The following is a 19,927-nucleotide window of genomic DNA, read 5'->3' as shown; positions in this document are numbered from 1 at the left end:
TCACAAATATATTTTTCAATATATCTTTTTATCTTTTCAATTACCTTTATTTCTCACATACATCACATCAAAAAAATTATTACAATAATTATTTCAAATAAAATTCTATTGAAATACATGCTCCGTGTTATCTACTTTTGTTGATCAATAACATGTTATTTTTCTCTGTGGTAGCTGTTGCAAGAATGAATATTGGTCCTACGTTCTGCTTCAATTTGGACACTATAATTAACTAAAGCGCGCTTTAGGGGCCAAATTTATTAAATAATTATATCTTTTTTATTAGAAGAATAGTTGCATCTTATTTGTATAATCTTCTTCGTACTCTTATGTGGGGAGTCCTTATGCTAGCGCACGAATTTGAGATGCTTACTCTTAGGCATGTGACACTATTGAGTTCCTGAAAAATTGCAAACTTCCAAATGCTACCCAAGTTGGCTGTATCGTATGTAGTTTTTTTTTTTCTCAAAACGATAAATGATTTTATAGTTTATCAAAACCTTACTGTTACGAGTAAAGGTTCGAATGAACTATACAATCTGTGTACTTTGACACTAAGGAATCCAAAGTTCCTCATATTAGATTATGCCTATGACATATGAGCTAATCCTATTACTAATATAATTATGTTCCTTATTTACTAAATGAAAGGAGCACATTTAAAACAACAAACTTAAGTGATAAATGTCCTCCACCAAGGTTGCCACTCTCATATCATGCGTTTTCCTAGACAAAATGCAGTTGAGCACTTGCTTGGTTTGGATTTGGATCTCGATCTTTCTCCAGTTTAACACTAGAGCTTTGCTCATTAGTAGCTTAATAGCTACCACTTCATCAATGTGTCGGTGTCCAGTACATCTCTCCTTCAATGCCCAGCTCGTAATGAGATGTTGATTATCCCCCATTGCCGTGACACCAATCCCCATTTCTGGGCTGTCTTTCAGCTTATGTGTTGCAAACCTCAACTTTATTATGTCTTCTGTATCTTCCTGCTGTTGAAGTGAAGTCACCTGTGTTGTTGTTTCTTCTGTGCTCATTCTTGATGCTTTTGTTTTGGCTTCCTTATACTCTAACCATTCCTCTTGAGGATTTTGAATCGTTTTCAATGGGAGGTGCTGTTTGCCATTGAACTCTCTTATCATTTCTGCTTTTCCAAATCTGCCAAATGATGTTAGCCGTCAAAGCTAGATGCTCATTTCCCTCTGGTTGTTTTCTTGCTTCTGCTATTGTAGTCCACCATCTACTGAAGCTTCCTTGTTGATCCTGAAGTTCATCCCACTAGATTGGAGCAATCCTCCATACTTGTTTGACACAGCTGCAATTAAGTAACGCATGTTCCACTGTCTCTCTTTCCTCTCCACACAATCTACCTACTAGATCTCCTTTCTTAGCTACCGGCGATAATTTCTCTTACTGGTAACGCCTGGTTCAGGCATTTCCACAAGAAAATCTTCACCTTTTGTTTGATATTGAGTTTCCACAGATGTTTCTATACCTTCTGGTTCTATTTCTTCCAACTTGTACAGATCTCCTCTTAGACTTCTCCTTGTTGCTCCTTCTGATTGCTCGATTGTGCTGTATCATTTGTAGTTGTATTTTCACAAAGTAGTAAAAATATCCAGCCTCTAAGTTGAGAAAATCATTGGAAAATCGCAAGTTCCCGAAGTTCTCATTTGAACCCAAAAAAGGGTTAATTTCATAAACCTCCCATAAGGTTTTTGACAATTTCACTGAGCTTTTCTGAGATTTGAAAAATTACACATCCCTCATTTGATTTGATAGTTTTAGTAATAAAACCTTAAAATAATATTGACTTGGTCAAAATTTTAAATGAATACCCAAAAATGCCCTTGTATAATGAGTTTTAATTTACTTCCCTATAGAATTATAAAATTATCCAATGTAATTATAAGGAAAATGTTTCGAATTTTTCATGTCCATACCTACTATTTGATAAACAACTATAATATTTTACCACTATGATAGAATACTTTTGATAGTATTTTATTATGGATTTAGATTTATAAGATAGAAAATAAAATGTTAAAATAATTGATTCAAAGTTCATGAATTTTTTGAATAGTGGGATTATCATACTTTAGTAGTGATTTTGGACAATTTCTTTTTAATTTATGGTTAATTTTAATACCAAAAAATAGAAAACAAAGATTAGCAAAAACATCAGATTACGTATAAAGTTTACTCATCAAAAAAATCATTAGTTCAACATTTGGTTATAATAGAAACTAGAGATAATAGTGGTAATTTTATAATTTTATTGACAAAAAATTAAAATAAAAAGGAATAAGAAGGAAAAAGAATGAAAAAATAATTTTAAACTCATTCTAAATATAAGCATACCAAACAAGGAAATTTTATTAAAATATTTAAGGTTAGTATTGTCGCTTTAAATTACAAAGGAGGTATGTGTTATTTTTCAAACTTTAGGGGAGCTCAATGAAATTGTCAGAAACCTTAAGGGAGGTTTCTGAAATTATCCCAAAAAAAAGTCTGGTGGACCCGATTTTTGAAATGGGAAATTGACAAATTTAGTAGTCAAACACATGGGTTTTGGGCTAATTTCACTTAAGTATAAAGTTTTCTTACTGCCAACAATGATTTTACTTAAATGGAGAATAAAGTGAGATAGATTCTATACTTTGGCAACTAAACTGGGAGAATTAAATGAAATAGATTTTAAACTTTAGAAATTAAAGTATCCCACTTTGAAATTTAGGAACTACAGTGAGAAGTTGAGTATAATTAAAGCATGCAAAGTGGAATGAACCCTTTGCTTTTTTCCATTGAATAGACAAGAGAATGAAAACTTAAAAACAAATTTTTTCATTTGGTAGCAACCACAATCCCAAATAATACTTTTCTTTTCTTGTGAAAATGCACACCATCCATAGCTATGACATCTTTATATTGGATACAAAAAAGTTTCATTTGTACTATATACGATTTTTTTGAGTTATTATCACTTTACCCCCTTAAACTATATCAATATTATCAATTTACACTCTAATGTTATCTTTTAGTTACTTCACCTCCATAAGTTATTCAATTCAACATATTAAGAAATTTTGAACAAAAATACCCCTTTATTCTATAGCATTATCACATTATTATTATCACTTTATCCCTTAATATTATAGTGATACAATTGCTTTAATTCCTGACATTATTTTTTAGGCATTTTATCTCATCGTTAATTTAACTAGTATGGTCAAAATTTTTTAAATATATTTACCTTTTTTATATATAATTAAAAGTAAAAAGTTGAAATGGTTATTCTTCCTTTTTTTTCACTTTAAGAGATACAAAAACATAAAAATAAAAGGGTTTTTTTAAATTTCTTTTTTCACACTTATTAATACTAGGAAAAGAAAAGGAGATAGGAAAGAAGGAGAGAGAAAATTAGATTTTGCAAAGAAAGAAGAGTCTAACATTATCGTATTATTTTAAAGTTGTTGGGATTAGAATTGGAATTTGATGGTAAACAGAAAAGTTAAGTAATTTTAAAATAATAAAAGTATTTAATTCTTTCTTATTTTTAATTTTTTTTTTAAAAAAAGAAATTGAGCTCTTTCTCTCTCTGTATCTCTATCTCTCCTCCTCCTCCTCCCCGTCCACATCTTTCTATTTTTTTCAATATTAATAAGATTGCCAAAAAGAAAAAGATTAACACTTTGACTTTTTTTTTTAATACAAAAAAGAAGAACAGTCACTCTAAATTTTTTATTATTTTTAGTATAAAAAGAGGATAGTACTTTCTTCTAAACTTTTTTAATTTACCAGGTTGGTTTAATGTTGGGATAAATTGCTTCAAAAATAACTCAAGAGGGTAAATTGATAATGAAACTATAGTTTATAGGAGTAAAGTGATAATAATTTGAAGAGTTAAATATGTCTTTTCACTTTAATTAACAAATTTCGCTAAATTTGACTGCTAGTTTTGGAGGTAAAGTGACTAAAAAGTAATGTTAAGAGGGAAATTGATAGTAGCACTGAATGGTAAGGAGGCAAAATGTTAATAACCTTTTTTTTTTTTTTTTTTTTAGTGGATGGGTAACACCTAGTTTGTCCTCTAATCAAAAAAAAAAAAAAAATTGGGTCAAAAACGAAAAAGTGACCCAACTTTGAAGGTTGCACAACTAGGTGTTGGCCCGTCCTCAGCCCAATACTTCAAGACAAGCAATTGAAGCTTAAACGGGCTTTCATTAGGAGCCTCATAAGACGGTTTAATTTGCAAGACTGAACACAAGGCTTAGTTGACGGGCCTAAATCCAAGGGAGAAGGCATTTGTTCCTTACTTAAATAAATCAAATACTGCTGAAAAGCTTTATGACAAAGTAATATTGTTGCTCTAAAACATGCTTTGTTATTACGATAGCAACATTAAAAGGGAAAAGCAGTTTTTCTTTTTGAAGGAAGGGGAAAAGCAGTTTCAGTCCTTATTGTTTAGTACACGTGTAATTTTGGTACCTAATGTTTCGAGAAAAACAAATCTAGTCCCCAATATTTGGTACTTGTTGCAATTTTAATCCTTAAAGTTTTGACAAAAATAAATATGGCCTCCAATATTACCAATTTGAAGCAAATTAAGGACAATTAACAAATTTTTCCAAATGTTAATAGGATCAATCACGTGTAGTCACATGTTTATTGAATCAAATTTCATTAAAAAAAGGAAACAAAATAGTCAATAACCTTAAATAATAAGAATAACTCATGTAATGGTATGTTAGTATTTAATTAACTTAGAAACTAAAAAAGAATGGAAATTTGTTAATCGGTACAAAAAATAAAGTACTATGATTTTTTGCTGGAGGGTTGCATGTGTAGAGAGTGAAAATGAGTTTTGGAGCGATGAATTAGGAGCTCCGACTTGTTTTAGTTTCAGTTTTTTTTTTTGCTTAAAATTTTTCTTTCCTTTCGTTGGTTAAGAGTTTTAGTTCTTAATTTTGCTGTTTAAAATTAGGTACTATTTTGCTTCTTTTTTTAAAATCTAATTTAGCAAACACATAATTAAACGTGACTAAATTTTGTCAGTAATTGTGAAAATTCTTTAAATGTTCTAAATCTACTTTATATTGAATATATTAAGAACTAGATTTGCTATTACGAAAACTTTATGGACTAAAACTGTACATGTGCTAAATATTGAGAACCAGATTTATTTTTATTAAAATTTTAAGGACTCAAATTGCACAGGGACTAAAACTGTTATTTTCTCAACACACCTCTGTAAGATTTCACGGTCCAGTCAAAGACATGAAAATTTCAAAGATACATTCATGATTTCAATAGTTCAGAAAAACGCGTCTTCGTCAAGCTGCATAAGACAAGAAGTTTGGCCCAAAATGGGATTTCTTTTCTTGCATGAAGAAAGTCATGACTAGGGATGAAATCAAGCCGAGTCGAGCTCGAGTAGTGACGTACTCGAGCTCGAACTCGACGTCGTCCACCAGAGCTCGAGCTTGAGCGAGCTCGGGAAATAAAGATAGGAATCGACTCGAGAATAACATGAGCAGGCTCGAACTCGACTTGATCGAGCTTGACCTGCATTCGAGCTCACTATCGAGTCGAGTACTCGAGATCAATGACAGCATGTCGAGCTCGATCGAGTCGTGTACTCGAGCGATAATCCTGCTGTCAGCTTGTTTGTTCGCCCCCTTCACGAAAGAAACAACTCAAAGCAAGTCCAAAAATAGGCCTCCTCAATCCCATCAGCAGTCCCAACCCAAAGTCATGCAATTATCATCAGCAGCAGCAGCTTAATCTAAGTCAAGACCTCAGAAACCATTACAAATATTGCAGCAGTAGCAGCTTCCTGTTGTTTCTGATCAAAGCAACAACAACAACAAGGAGAAGAAGAACAACTCTCTATCAGAACATGAACTGAAGCTAGCAGCCATAGCAATCAGCCTAAACGTGCGATTAAGAACCTCAAACATGTCCGTGTCCATGCAAGAAACCAAGAACTAAACGTGCGAACTAGAATCTATTCAACTGCAGGCTGCAGCCCTCAATTTTTTTGGTTAGGGTTTCGATATTAAAAATTAATATTACATTTATAAAATTTAACCTCATAATGCACATATTTACTACAGAAATGCACAATAAGTACCTCAATTTGTCAAATGCAGCTGTTGAAATTGGTGGGTTTTGATTAATTTAAACCCTCGCTCAAGGGTCGGCTGCCCACCGCTGCTACCTACTCCATTTTGAGCTCCAGGAGAAGGAAGATGGAAGATTAGCTGAACTACTGAAGTGTTTAAAGCTCTAGATGTTGCGGCTGCCTTACGACGTGTGACAGTTGAGAGAATGAGAGATTGAGATTTGAGACTGAAGCTGAGCTGCTGAAGAGGAGCGAAGAAGAAGAATGAAGGACGACGGAAGGACTAAGGAGTTTTCAGTTTTAGTTTTCATCATTTCATTACATTTCTCAAGCCAAAATTACTTATTCACCCTTCATTACTACTACAACATAACTGGTTAAGCCCGTAAATAGACTAGCTAACAAACCTAAAAGAGTAAATTGATAACTAAAATAATATACAATACATATATGCTATCGATCTCAAGCTACTCGACGAGGAAAAAATTCTTCCTCCTAATTACTCGAGATCGACTCGTTTCCTGTAGCGAGTAGCTCGAGATCAAATTCGACCGAGCTCGAGTCGAGTATCTAATCAAGCTACTCGCGAGCTCGATTCAAGCTACTTGATTTCTCTGCACCCCTAGTCATGATAGAGGCAAGGAATATATTATTTGGATAGACTTATCTTCCAAACAAGGCTAATTGCCAACTTAGTCTAATGGTGGCAAAAAGCTTTCCATGACACAAAATAGTTTCAAATCCACTTTGCACCCTTTAACTATACCCACGGTCTCAGTTTGGTCCCTAAACATTAAAATAGGACTAAAATATAAAATTGTTTCCATTAAAGTAAATTCGTTTGATGATAGAGGGAAAAATTTTATATTTCAATGGGAGAAATTTTTATATTTTTGAGACTTTAAGGATTAAATTGTCCCATTTTCAAGGTAAAAGACTAAAGTGAAAAAGCAGGTATAATTTAAGGGTGCAAAGTGGAGTTTACCCCACAAAATAAAGATCACTAGAAGTAATGTAGATGTCAAAACATCATGTATATTGATGACAAAGGAAGGATATCTTAATTAGTTAATACATACTGCCATTGAGGAAGCATGATACGTGAAGCACATAGGCAAAGTGCTACCATAACAAGAAATCTATAGTTCTTGATAAGTCTTACAAAAGTGTTAAACTGACTAAGCTTTTTGGAAATTTGAATGCATCGAATATCATCATCTTAATGAGCATAAGATCATCTTTCCTTCTTCCATTTCTTCTTTCCAAAACAAGAAAAGAAGGATTGTCTTGTGTATTCAAAGACTCCTAAAAAAATCAATAGAGGAATTTAAGATGCACAAGCATAATAAGAAGACAAAGAAAGAGCAAAAAAGAAAATGGAATTCAGTTTCCAGCAGTCGTATCAATCCTTTCAAGAGATTCTGTAGTAGCAGAAGCTGCTATGATCCAATCTGTCTTATCTTTTGATATTGCTTATGCTTTCGATTTCTCAATGGATAATTAGCTGGTAATGCATCTACAGAACTCCTTTTGGAACAACTTCACGACACCCGAGCAACTCTTACACTTGTGAAAAGAAGTTCATCTAAGCAGTCTGTGCGTCAGTAATTAGTTTCCGTGATCTAATGTGTGCTGAGATCAAGAAAGAAAAGGAGAATGATCACCAGAAACGGCGAACGCTGAGCTGCATAGGGTCAAGTAGGAGCATGCAGTCATGGGATGGAAAATCTTGTGATTTTGACTTCTCGTTGCTGGACTTGTCTTCGGATGGTGCTCAATCGACAATGTCATCTTTGCTGACCATGTCCAATGTTTTGAAAGAATGGAACAGAGTTAGAATGGAGGTGGCCAGAAAACTCAAGGAATTGAAAAGTGTGGGTAGTTGAACATAGCATTTGCAAGAAAAGGCGGGAGGAGGTGCGGGACTTCTTTACTCCCCATGATATACCTCATTCATTTCTTCCTAGGCGGATCGGCAACTTTTTGGGCATAGGTTCTCTCTTTGTTTTAGTTTCCATTACCCTTAGCCTATTGGTTGGCCCGGGCGCCTATGAGGTGTGCCGGCTTCAAAACAAAATCCATAAAAGTAATCACTTACTATTTTTCGATAAAAAAGCAATCCAGTAAAGGGCATTTGACTAAACTCTTCCAATAATTAGCAACGGTCTACCCACTTTCCTTTCGGTCAGTTGTCCCTCAACCGCGTCAGAGGACTTTCTTAATGAAATACCAAGATAGAATTAAGAATTGGAATAGACCACCCACATATGAACGTTCAGCTCCGTCTAAGACCGCGAAACGGTGCATCCATATGGAGTGAGGCCCGCCATCTATTAAGATCCTTATATATGATGAAGCTGGTGGGATTTTTCCTGAATAAAGACTCTAACTTCAATTCTAGAGTAGGAACTTTATACTCCATGCTCTTGGGCAGTAGTATGTAGTCTCGAATTAGCCTCTTTTGATGGGTATTCTAGAAATGGCGGTGATCTAATTGGACCATTCTATTAAGAATCTTGTTCCTCAGATTGATAATTTGGTCAATTTTCGAATTAGAAACACTAGAATTTCTCTGACCAAGGCAGTGCATAAGAAGTCTATTCTTGATGACACCTTTCCTAGAATCCATATCCAGTTTTGGAAGGACAACCTCGATTGGATTTCCATGGGCATTCTGGAAGTTTGGATGGGTGACCTCTTCACCATTTGAATGACTATTTTCCACTAATATGCCTGGATTGAACGATGTCCTAACTGGAGTCTCCACTGCTTACTCCCCATTGATGAGGTTCTGCCATCCACCAAATTTTAATAAAACCTAAATGTCCCATTTTCTGCAAGTGGTCAGATCGTTTATCGAGTATAGGAATACTAGGTGTTGATCCCACATGAAAGATTGTCAATTATCGATGGTTTTTGAATTTCTTTATTATTTAAACTATCACAAATTTCAAAAGTTAAATCTACACTACGAACATGAAATAAAAGTAATAAAAATAACAATAGAAAGGTTCTAGAGTTATGGAATTCCTCACTACTATTACAAGTGAAATTACCGGTTTAATTGAATGTTATTATTTTGGCTAATTATGATGTAATTTTCTAATGAATGTGAAACCTACTCTAGTAGTGAATCAACTATACTTATACCTAATCCAGACCTACTCTTGTGGTTATGAAATTAGCTACAAGTTCATTACATCAATAAAATTACATGAAATAAATCATCAAAGCCACAAAGGTGCACTTCCATTCTCATGAGTGTACTTCCTAGGTTTAACACTTTCTTGAACTAGTGTCAAATTTCAATTCTCATTGCAAACTTAACACCTTAAGATTATCATAATTAATGGCTAGTTAATCATGCTTAGAAAAGCAAAAATGATAAATAACCTGCTCAAAATAATATTATCAAATAACCAATTAAGCATCACTAACAAGATATAGAAAGTTTATCGATAACTCTAGGTATACACTTTAGTAAAATGTAAAGAAAATGAAAGAAAAGAATATACTTGCATTATAGCTAAACATGAACTCAAAAACAAAAGAAAAAGAGATAGGAGAAAAGTCACCATTGTCACATGAGTTCCAATCTCTCCATGTTGCTTTTTAATTCTTCATCCAAATCTAACTACAAGTGCAAGATGGATAAACTACGCTAACTATACTATACTAATGAATTAAGAAAAACTAGTAAAGATTACATTTTGATAGTGTCTCTAGTCTTCTAAAGTTGTGAAAATATGTCTTCAATTCCCCTATTTATAGATGAATTTAAGTTCCAAATGAATTGTTAAAGTTGATGTAAAATGCTCTTGGGATTCCTAAAATATTCTTCTACAAGCCTACATGCTTTTCTTTCTAGCTGCAGCCAAAATTTTTACTAGAATTGAGTTGTAAAAAGTTTTTGATAAGTGAATATTTTACGTGTTTTTAGTGTATTTTATTAGTTAGTTTTGGTGTGTTTTAACTAGTTTTATAACTAATTAGCTAGGATTCTAGTAAAAATATGCATTTTATGATTTAAGTGGTAAATATTGCATTTTTATGGATTTTAATCGTGAAAACCTCATGTTTTTGTAGGTTTAATGATTCAATCATCAAATTGGATGATTATTGATGATTTGAAGTGGTTTAAAGAAAACATGAAGTGCAAAACATTCAAAGGAAGAAATGCAAGTGAAGACAGTTTTGACACCTCATGGTATTTTGGTTATATCTTGAGTTACAAGTATTGGATTCAGGTGATTATTTTGTCATTTTGAAGCTAAGAGATAGATCTACATTTGGTATGAGACATCAAAGTCAAGTTCAGTCATTTTCATAGTAAAAAAGTCAAAGTACAGAAGTGCAATTCTGTTGTTGAAAGCTGAAATGGAGGTCTGATCAGTTGATGGTATTTTGGTCATATCTCAGTCTAAAGAGCTCCAAATGGGATGATTCTTAAGGAATTGGAAAGCTAACTCAAAGGTCTACAACTTGTATGTTTTGTACAAGAGCTAGTTCGGCCTTTATCATTGAGAAAATAGTAGTTGAAGTGGTGCAAAATGCGCAGAATCGAAAATGCGAGCTATCAATACGCGAGATGAAATCGCGTATTCCTGAAGTCATGTATTCTCTTCTGTTTTCTGCAACTTTCTCAACTTGAATTGCTTTCACACAACTTTTCCAACTCACTTCCAGCCAACAATTTCAGTTGCAGCTGTAAAGGAGATGCATGGAACTTGTAGAAGCATCATTTGGGAATCTCAACCAGCATTTCACATCAACTATAACAACTCTTCTTGACCTTGAATTCCTCTATAAATAGAAGCCTTTGGAGAACATTTTCACAACTTTGGAAGGCTAGAGAAACTCCACAAAAATGTAGTCTTTACTAGAATTTCCTTAGTTCATTAGTTCGAGTAGTATGGTATAGTTAGTGTAGTTTTTCCTTCTTGTATTTATAGTTAGATTTGGATGAAGATTAAGGAGCAAATATAGAGAGGTTGATGTCATGTGACAAGGGTGATATTTCTTCTACTACTTTCTCTCTTGTATTTGATTTCATGTTTATCTATAGTATAAGTTTGGATTTGTGTTTTTATCATATTTAGTTAAAGTTTATGCCTAGAGTTATGGATGAACTTTCTATATCTTGTTAGTGATACTTACTTGGTCATATGATGATATTATTTTGAATAAGTTATTTATCACTTTTGCTTATCTAATCATAATTAACGGGCCATTAATTGTGATAATTTTAAGGTATTAAGTTTGCAATGAGAATTGGAATTTAACACTAGGTCAAGGAAGTGATAAACCCAGGGAGTACACTTACGAGAGCAGAGGTGCACCTTTGTGGCTTAAGTGACATGTTTCATGTAATTTCATAGAAGAAATGAGTTTGTAGTTAATTTCAAAACCATGAGAGTAGGTATGGTTTAGGTATAAGTATAGTTGATTCACTACGAGAATAGGTTTCACATACATTAGGAAATTATGGCATAACTAAATAAGATAATAGCATTCACTTAACCAGTAATCTCATTTGCAAGTATAGTAAGGAATTCCATACCTCTAGGAGTTTTCTAGTGTATTTTTATCACTTTTATAGTTTAGATTTAATTTCTTATACTTGTGATAGTTTAAATAATAAAGGAGTTTGAAACCACCGGTAATTGAAAATCTTTCCTGTGGGATCGATACCTAATACCCCAATGTTCAATAAACGATTCGTATACTTGCGAAAAATTGCGTGTGGGGTATTTAGGAATTATAAATGTAAAACTTAATTGTGGAATGAACTAATTGTATCTGTATATCCCGTGCTCGTCAGTTGTAAAAAATTAAAACAAGTGGTTGCGCAAGTTGTATACACATTTATAGAATACGCACCCTTAAGGTCGGATATTATGGGTAGGTATTGCCTCTCCTGTAGGTTTGCACTTTTCTGATCAGTCTTCACTTTTGCTCTCTTTTTTCGCCAACTTTAACTGATATTTTGTCCTTAATAAAGGCCGAACTAGGTCTTGTACAAATATGAAAGTTGTATCCCTTTGAGTTACTTTTTCAATGCATTAAGAATCATCTAATTTGGAGCCCTGTAGACTGATAAATGACCAAAATATCTTTAATTTGTCAAAATCCTATTTCAGCTTTTGACAGCAAAAATGGCTGACAGTATTTCAACTTTTTTGACTTGGAAAACTCATGAAATGGATTTTGATGTCTTCACTAGAAATATAGAGCTATAACTTAACTTCAACATGGCTCAATAATCACCTCAATCCAGTGCTTTTATCTCAAGATATAGCCAAAATACCGAATAGTGTTAAAACTATCAAACTTCTCTTCTTTTTCACTTGATTGTATTTCATCTTTTGAACATTTTGCACTCCATATTCTCTTTAAATCACTTCAATTCATCAACAATCATCCAAATATCTTTCTAATTTACCCCATTTGATGATTGAATCATTAAAACCTACAAAATAACATGAAGCTTTCACCATTTTAATCCATAGAAATGTAATTTTTCACACTTTGAACCACAAAATGCATAATTCACTAGAAACCTAGTTAATTAGCTGTAAAAATGAATAAAACATACCAAAATTAAATAATAAAACACACTTAAATACTCAAAATTCACACTTATCAAATTCTGCCACACTTGAACTATTACTTGTCCTCAGGCAATTAAAAATTAGAAACTATTACAATAGTTCAAATATCTCCCTTTTTGCTCATGTGTCTTTCAAATTCACTTCCTCAATAATAAGGTAAATCACCATTATTTAACCATTCATTTCACCATAAATACTTATCATACCAAGTATAGGAGAGAGAGTTATATCAAGAATTAAGATTTGTTCAACTCATTTCTTCCCCACAACTCAATTTCACCTTTAAACAACTCATATATCCAAGTCAAAGCATACAATTTCCATAATCATCTTTCTTTATTCAAAAGAGGAATTTATTCAATATATAACAAATAGTTTCCTCAAGTCGTGAAGATGTCTTTTAACACAAAGATTGACTAATATATGAAGACCACCGGTTATTCAACTTCATCACTAACTAAAGTTACTTTGCATACTCATAATTCAAGAGCCGTTTTATCCGAAAATCGACATTTATAGATGAAAAATCCCAGTTACTAAGATTCAAGAATAATTGGAGTAGAACTTTTATTTATTTTCTCTCTTTTTTTCTTTTTTTTTCTTGGAACTTCCCTCATATAGAATGATTATAGAAAAAGTAATACAAATATTGACCATATTCATCACTCAAATTGTGAAATTTAATCAAGATAGGAAACTTATTAAGCATGCAAAATTCAAGGCATAATTACTTCCACTTTCCAAGATATACTTTCTTCATAGCAAAAATCCTAGTTATAGAAGAGCTATTTTCAAGTCAAATAGGAAATAAAATTCTTAAGAGACATAAATTTTACTTAAAGGAAGAATTTTGCTAATCATAATTATGGAACTGCTTTGAAAATTGACAAAATTTTAAAAATTTTGAACTATTTTTCTCAAATCACCATAATTAAAAAGGAAGTAAACCTCCCTCCTACACTGATAAGTGAATATTTAACGTACATTTTGTACAAATTTGGCATGAAATTTTGATATGTTTTGAGAAGATTAAAGCCATATTTGAACTCTTTTGGTGATAATTGCTTAAATATTGTTTAAATGTTCAAGACTTGATAAATGAAAGGATTAATGCGTTAATTTTGTGAAATTGTGAAGGTTTATTGATGTATGAAATTCATGCACGAGCTGAAAGAAATGTAAGGATCATCCAGAGGACAAAGTACACAAGAAATGGGGAGCAAAAATGTAGAAAAAGGAAAGAAATGAAAAACTGGAAAAATTGGTTAACACGGATCCGAGCTCGGATCCATTTTCACCCCTCGGATCCGAGGCTCGGATCTGTCTCTCTCCTCAGCAAGTGGCACAACCGTTTTTCTTTATCTTTCTCACAACTTTTCCAGCTATTTTGAGGGCCAGAAATCGGTGGCACATGCTTCTGCAACAAAAGAGAAGACCAAATGAGTGTAGACAAAAAGAAACATCACATCTTTGACTTCTTTTTACAAAATCTGAGTGGAGGAAATTATGAAGGGAGAAGAATAGATTTTCTACCACTTTTTATGCAGAAACACAGGGGAGAGGTGTGGACATTACCATACGTAGCTAGTTTTTCATCTTGTAACAACTTTCTCTCTAGTTAAGAGTTCTTGGAGAAGCATTTGGAGTTTTCACTTGTAATCATATTATGCAAGAGCATAGCAGGAATTGGAGAGCTTCACCTTCAATTGGCTAAGTTTTCTTTTATCTTTCTTATACTTGTACTTTATGATATTTTGCATCAATAAACTTGTGAGTTTGATTGTTAAATCATTCATGAGTAGCTAATTTTCTTTATCTAGGGTGTAGATGAAACTTATGGCTAAATAATATGAATTGAATGTGATTTACACTTGTTATATCTTGTATTGACTTGTTTACTTGTGTAGCTGTGATTACTTGTTATTGATTGATCACCAATAACATGTTTATAGCTGTTATTATTCAATGAGAATTGGTAGTAACAATGGAAACACATGAGTAGAGCTTAAGTTGTATGTTCATGAAAATAGAGATACACTTAAGTGGATTACTTAGCATTTCATGAAATAAAACAGAGTAGTAGTAGTATTTTACCATGAAAATAGGGAAACTATATTGCTCAGGGCCATTTCATCATGAAAATGAGGCTTGGTAATTTTGGAAATGAATCTCTGGTTAAACAAGAATAATAACAAGAAGTAAATCCATTCATTTGTATTGTTTATGCCATAAGTGGAATTTACATCCCTAGATTCTTCCTTGAGTGAAATTTCTCCATTTGCATTTAGCATTTGTTAAACTAGATTTGTATATTAGATTTGTAGACTACAGCAATATATTTTCTCTGCTCAAATTAATTGTAAGTCTAAATAATAGAGAAAAGAAGGGCTTAGTAATTGTTTAAATTGCTCCTCGTGGGATTGACCTGATACACACCTTGTACTACAATTGCGACCTGTATACTTGCAGTCCAACGGGTGTAAAATCGAAATTAAACTTGCATTGATATAAAAAAGACCCGTCAAGTTTTTGGCGCCGTTGCCGGGGAGCGGCAATATTAGGGCCTAATCATCTCTATTAATTTAGATATTTTCATTGATTTTATTCAAGTTGTTGAATTAAATCTGCAAAAATTTCTCTTGTCTTTATTTGTAGTGTATGCACCGATCAAATCGAGAAGTTGCACATTTCGATCCTGAAATTGAAAGAACATTACGAAGACAAAGGAGGAATACACTGCATCAAGAGGAACAAGAGGTTTGGCAGCCAATAGAAGATATCTTGATAGGATTACCAATTGAGGAAGAAATGGCGGAAAATGAATCAAATAGGCGAATTCTACGAGATTTTGCTTTACCGGGAGCACAAGGTTCTCAAACTAGCATTGTAAGGCCAACGGTAAATGCTAATAATTTTGAAATTAAACCATCACTGATTCAAATGGTACAACAATCTCAATATGGAGGTAATGCTACCGAAGATCCAAATTCTCACTTGTCAACATTTCTTGAAATCTGTGATACAATTAAGTTTAATGGTGTTAGTGAAGATGCAATTAAACTTCGATTGTTTCCATTTTCACTAAGGGACAAGGCTAAGGTTTGGCTACAATCTCATCTTCCAAATACTTTCACTATTTGGGATGAATTAGCTAAGGCTTTACTCAATAAATTCTTTTCACCTGGAAAAACTGCTAAATTGAGAATGGATATAACTAGTTTCTGTCAACAGGAAGGAGAGACATTGTATGAAGCTTGGGAGCGCTATCGGGAATTGCAACAAAGATGTCCTCATCATGGTCTACCCGATTGGCTAGTAGTCCAAACATTTTACAATGGTTTCACCTATCCAACAAAGATGCATGTAGATGCTGCAGCGGGAGGAGCTTTGATGGGAAAGACAGCTGAGGAAGCTCAACAATTGATCGAAGAAATGGCTGCTAACAACTACCAATAGGCAAACGAACAAGGTAATACAAGGAGAACCGCAGGTATGCTCGAAATAGATACCTTGAATATGTTAAGTGTAAAAATGGATAATGTGGTTAAGATGCTTAATAGGCAAGTTGGTTCTAGTTCTAATCAAGGAGTAGTTGTTGCATGTTGTACCACTTGCGGCGGAGATCATGAGGATTTTATGTGTTCTAGCAGTGAACAGGTTCAATATCTCAACAATTACAACCGTCCATCCCAAAACAATCCATACTCTAATACTTACAATCCAGGATGGTGTAATCACCCGAATTTTGGATGAAGGATCAAGGGAACCAACAAAAACCAATTAATCCACCGGATTTTCAACCGAAACAACCACTGCATGAGTCCAAACCAGCTTGGGAATTGGCAATTGAAAAGTTAGCCAATGTATCAAATGATAAAATTGAAAAGTTAGCTAGTGCCACTACTCAACGGTTTGAAAGAATTGAGGGAAGAATGGACCAACTCACCAATATGTACAGGAATGTTGAGGTCCAATTAGGCTAAATTGCTAATGTGGTTAATAATCGTAACCAAGGGGATTTACCTAGTAAAACTGAGGTGAACCCAAGGGAGCATGTGAAGGCTATAACCCTCCATAGTGGTAAAGAATTAAGTGAGCCGCCGGTAGTTGAAAGTGGAAGAGAGTTTGAAAGAAGAGAAAATAAGAAGTTGAGTGAGTTAGGAGAGGAAAGCAAGAAAGAAAAAGGGAAAGAAACGATGGAGGAAAATGAACCACAAATGGGAGATACAACACCAATTCCTCCACCGGTGCTATTTCCTCAAAGATTGAAACCTTCGAGAAATGACAAAGAATTTGAGAAATTTGTCAACATTTTTAAACAATTACATATTAACATTCCTTTTGTGGATGCTATTTTGTAGATTCCTTCGTACGCAAAATTTCTCAAGGAAATAATGACCAAGAAAAGGAAGTTGGTAGATAGTGAGACAATTGCATTAACGGAAGAGTGTAGTGCAATCATACAAAACAAATTGCCACCCAAGTTGAAAGATCCAGGGAGTTTCACAGTTCCTTGCACTATCGGTAATGTAGAATTCTCTAAAGCACTTTGTGACCTTGGTGTAAGTGTGTCAGTGATCCCTTTAACTATGGCTAGGCAATTGGGGTTGAAAGAGTTGAAGCGTACTAACATTTCCTTACAATTGGCTGACAGGTCTATTAGACATTCAATGGGCATATTGGAGAATGTGCTTATTAAAGTGCAGAAATTCATTATTCCTGTTTGTGAGAACCCGAAAATTTTCTTATTTATCGAATATTACAAGTTTACTTAAATATTTATTTACTCATTTTCTCCGAATTATTTATTTCGATCATTTAATAAAAAAAATCCATTTATATGGAACAACATCTCTTTTATATTTTAAAGCGTCTTGTTGGAAAATTCATTTTTTTTTGAAAAATTCGTTTAGATTGGAATAACGAGTACACGTTTTTCGGGGCTATACTTGAATCGGGAGTATATTAATATTGGAGAATTAAAAATGATCAATAGTAGATTAAGAAAGGTTAATTGAGGAATTAATACTCGACTCATGTAAAGACTCACAAAAATTTACCTATTTTAAACTCCAAATTCTAGCTCATTTAATTATTTATTTGGCCAATTGCCCCAAATATTATTTTCTAACATTTTTAGACCTAATTAAAGGGATCTATGGCTTAGTTATATTTTTAAAGTGACTCGTTTCAAAATTTAATTTCTGAAGACTCGTTAAGTGAAAATAGTGAATACGCGATTGGAGTAAATAATTGAATCGAGGATACAATAAGTTTGGAAAAATTGGAGACATGTACATTAGTCCTAAACTAGGTATTTTATGTTTAAGTGCTCAAATATTAGTTAGTAATATTATCGTTATAAGAATTTCTTAGAAATTTCGCGTTATCACGCTTAAATTGGAAATACGCGTTTTTACGTGCGCGATTAATTGAAGGACCTTAGACGTTTACTTTGGAACTACTAAGAGTGAATAATGATGATATGAATGTAAGTGCATTATAGGTTTAGTGCACTAGTGTAACAAATTTAAGAGGAATCGAGCACAAAACGCGCGCGTACGCGCACTATTTGCGGTTGACTTTGTGCACCTAATACTTAACCATTAAGCTATCTTCAAGAAGCAAGTTCCATCAGATTTTTCCCTCTCTCTTCTCTCTCCTAACAGCCGAACAAGAAGAAGAAAAACAGCGCAAGAGTTCTTCAAATTCCTTCATCAAATCTTCATCAAACTTCCTCCAATTCATTTCAAATTTCACCCACACTTAGTTTAACACTTGGAGATTTCATCTAGCCAAGAAAAGGAGCTGCAATCCACGGGTTTTCTAGAGCTAAGGAGAGTCGAAATTTCTGTCATGCACATCAAGAGAGGTAATGGACGATCAACCTCTTAATTCTTGATTTATGGAAGTTAGATTACACTCATGAGCTCTTGGATTCTCATGGGTAGCTTTAAATTGTTGTAAAATTGGTGAGTGGGCTCTATGAACTCCCACTTTGATGGAAAGACTGATTTGATGATTGATGATGAAATTAATGGTGGTTTAGTGCTTATATTAGTGGATTAATGTTGAATTGTTGGTAGAAAATCAAAGGAGGTACTTGGAGCAAAAGTGACCATTTTACCCCTGCCTTGTCCGACCACTTTTTTGCAAAATTTTGAGGTTCTAATGGCTTGATTATGTTTTTTACATGTTATATTGGTTGTGTAAAAAGTTTCGTTGAAAAATAACTTGATTTGGTCACCCAAATGTTGGATTTACGACAGTTTAGCAATTTGGAAATTTATCCCGTATTCACCTAGGCAGTGTATTTGTTTCAGCTATATCTTTTTACTCCGATGTCGGAATGGAGTGCGGTTTGCGGCACCGGAAACTAGACATTCCTAGATTTGTAACGGTATAAAATGCACATTCTAGTTCCATTTGAGTGAGCCAAACCATTTGTTTGAAATCCACTGTCCTGTTTCGTTGCTTCCTGGAAGGCAGCACACGAGTTGCAAAATGATGCTCACGAATGAGCTATTTATGGACAGATTTTGAAAATGGTTTCTTCTGAGAAAATATAACCTTATGAGTCTATTTTCTAACGCCACCAACCACGCTCAATTATGAGTTGAATTGAGTGATTTATGGTCGAAATTCAAAACTGACTTTGTGAACAAAAACAGCGTTTTGGACAGATTTGAAACTAACTATGGTTTGGGACTTGTTATCCAAAGCTTCTTATTGTAAATTATCTATCGAATGTACCTTGAACATATTTTGGACATTTCCTACTGGAATGAACCATGTTTGAGATGTTCCTTGACCAAATGTTTTGAAACGGCAAAACGGAAGTTCAAAGGCAGCTTAGCCTTAGAATTTCTTGGAATTTCAACGGTTTTGTTAACCCACTTTCTGTGCTTATTTCTCCATGAAATTTGGTAGAGGAACAACCCTTATATGGTAGTATTATACTGCTAATTTTGGTGATATTTTGAGGCCGTTTCATGGTTCAAATAAATTTCCAAAATTCATGACTTGGTGTTGGAAAACCCTTGTTTAACAAGAAAATTTGGGTAACTTTGAGCTACCATATCTTGGTGCTCGAAATTTCAATTCTCATTCCGCTTGTTTTATTTTAAACCTTGTTTGCAACTCTAATTGAGTTCCAAATTCCAAAGGCTAGTTCAAATTGGGTGAATTTTTT

General features: G+C 33.6%; 1 non-coding gene across 1 annotated transcript; it reads right to left on the bottom strand.

Moving 5' to 3' along the window:
* Window positions 1-15,930: 15,930 nt before the first annotated feature.
* Window positions 15,931-16,037, bottom strand: LOC113719594 (small nucleolar RNA R71). The gene has a single exon (XR_003454933.1). It is a non-coding gene; the product is annotated as a small nucleolar RNA R71 (small nucleolar RNA).
* Window positions 16,038-19,927: the final 3,890 nt, after the last annotated feature.

The sequence above is a fragment of the Coffea arabica genome, chromosome 1e (assembly GCF_036785885.1).
Source record: "Coffea arabica cultivar ET-39 chromosome 1e, Coffea Arabica ET-39 HiFi, whole genome shotgun sequence".
NCBI lineage: Eukaryota > Viridiplantae > Streptophyta > Magnoliopsida > Gentianales > Rubiaceae > Coffea > Coffea arabica.
The sequence above is the reverse complement of the archived record's forward strand: the minus strand, read 5'-3'. Positions and strand labels throughout refer to the sequence as shown.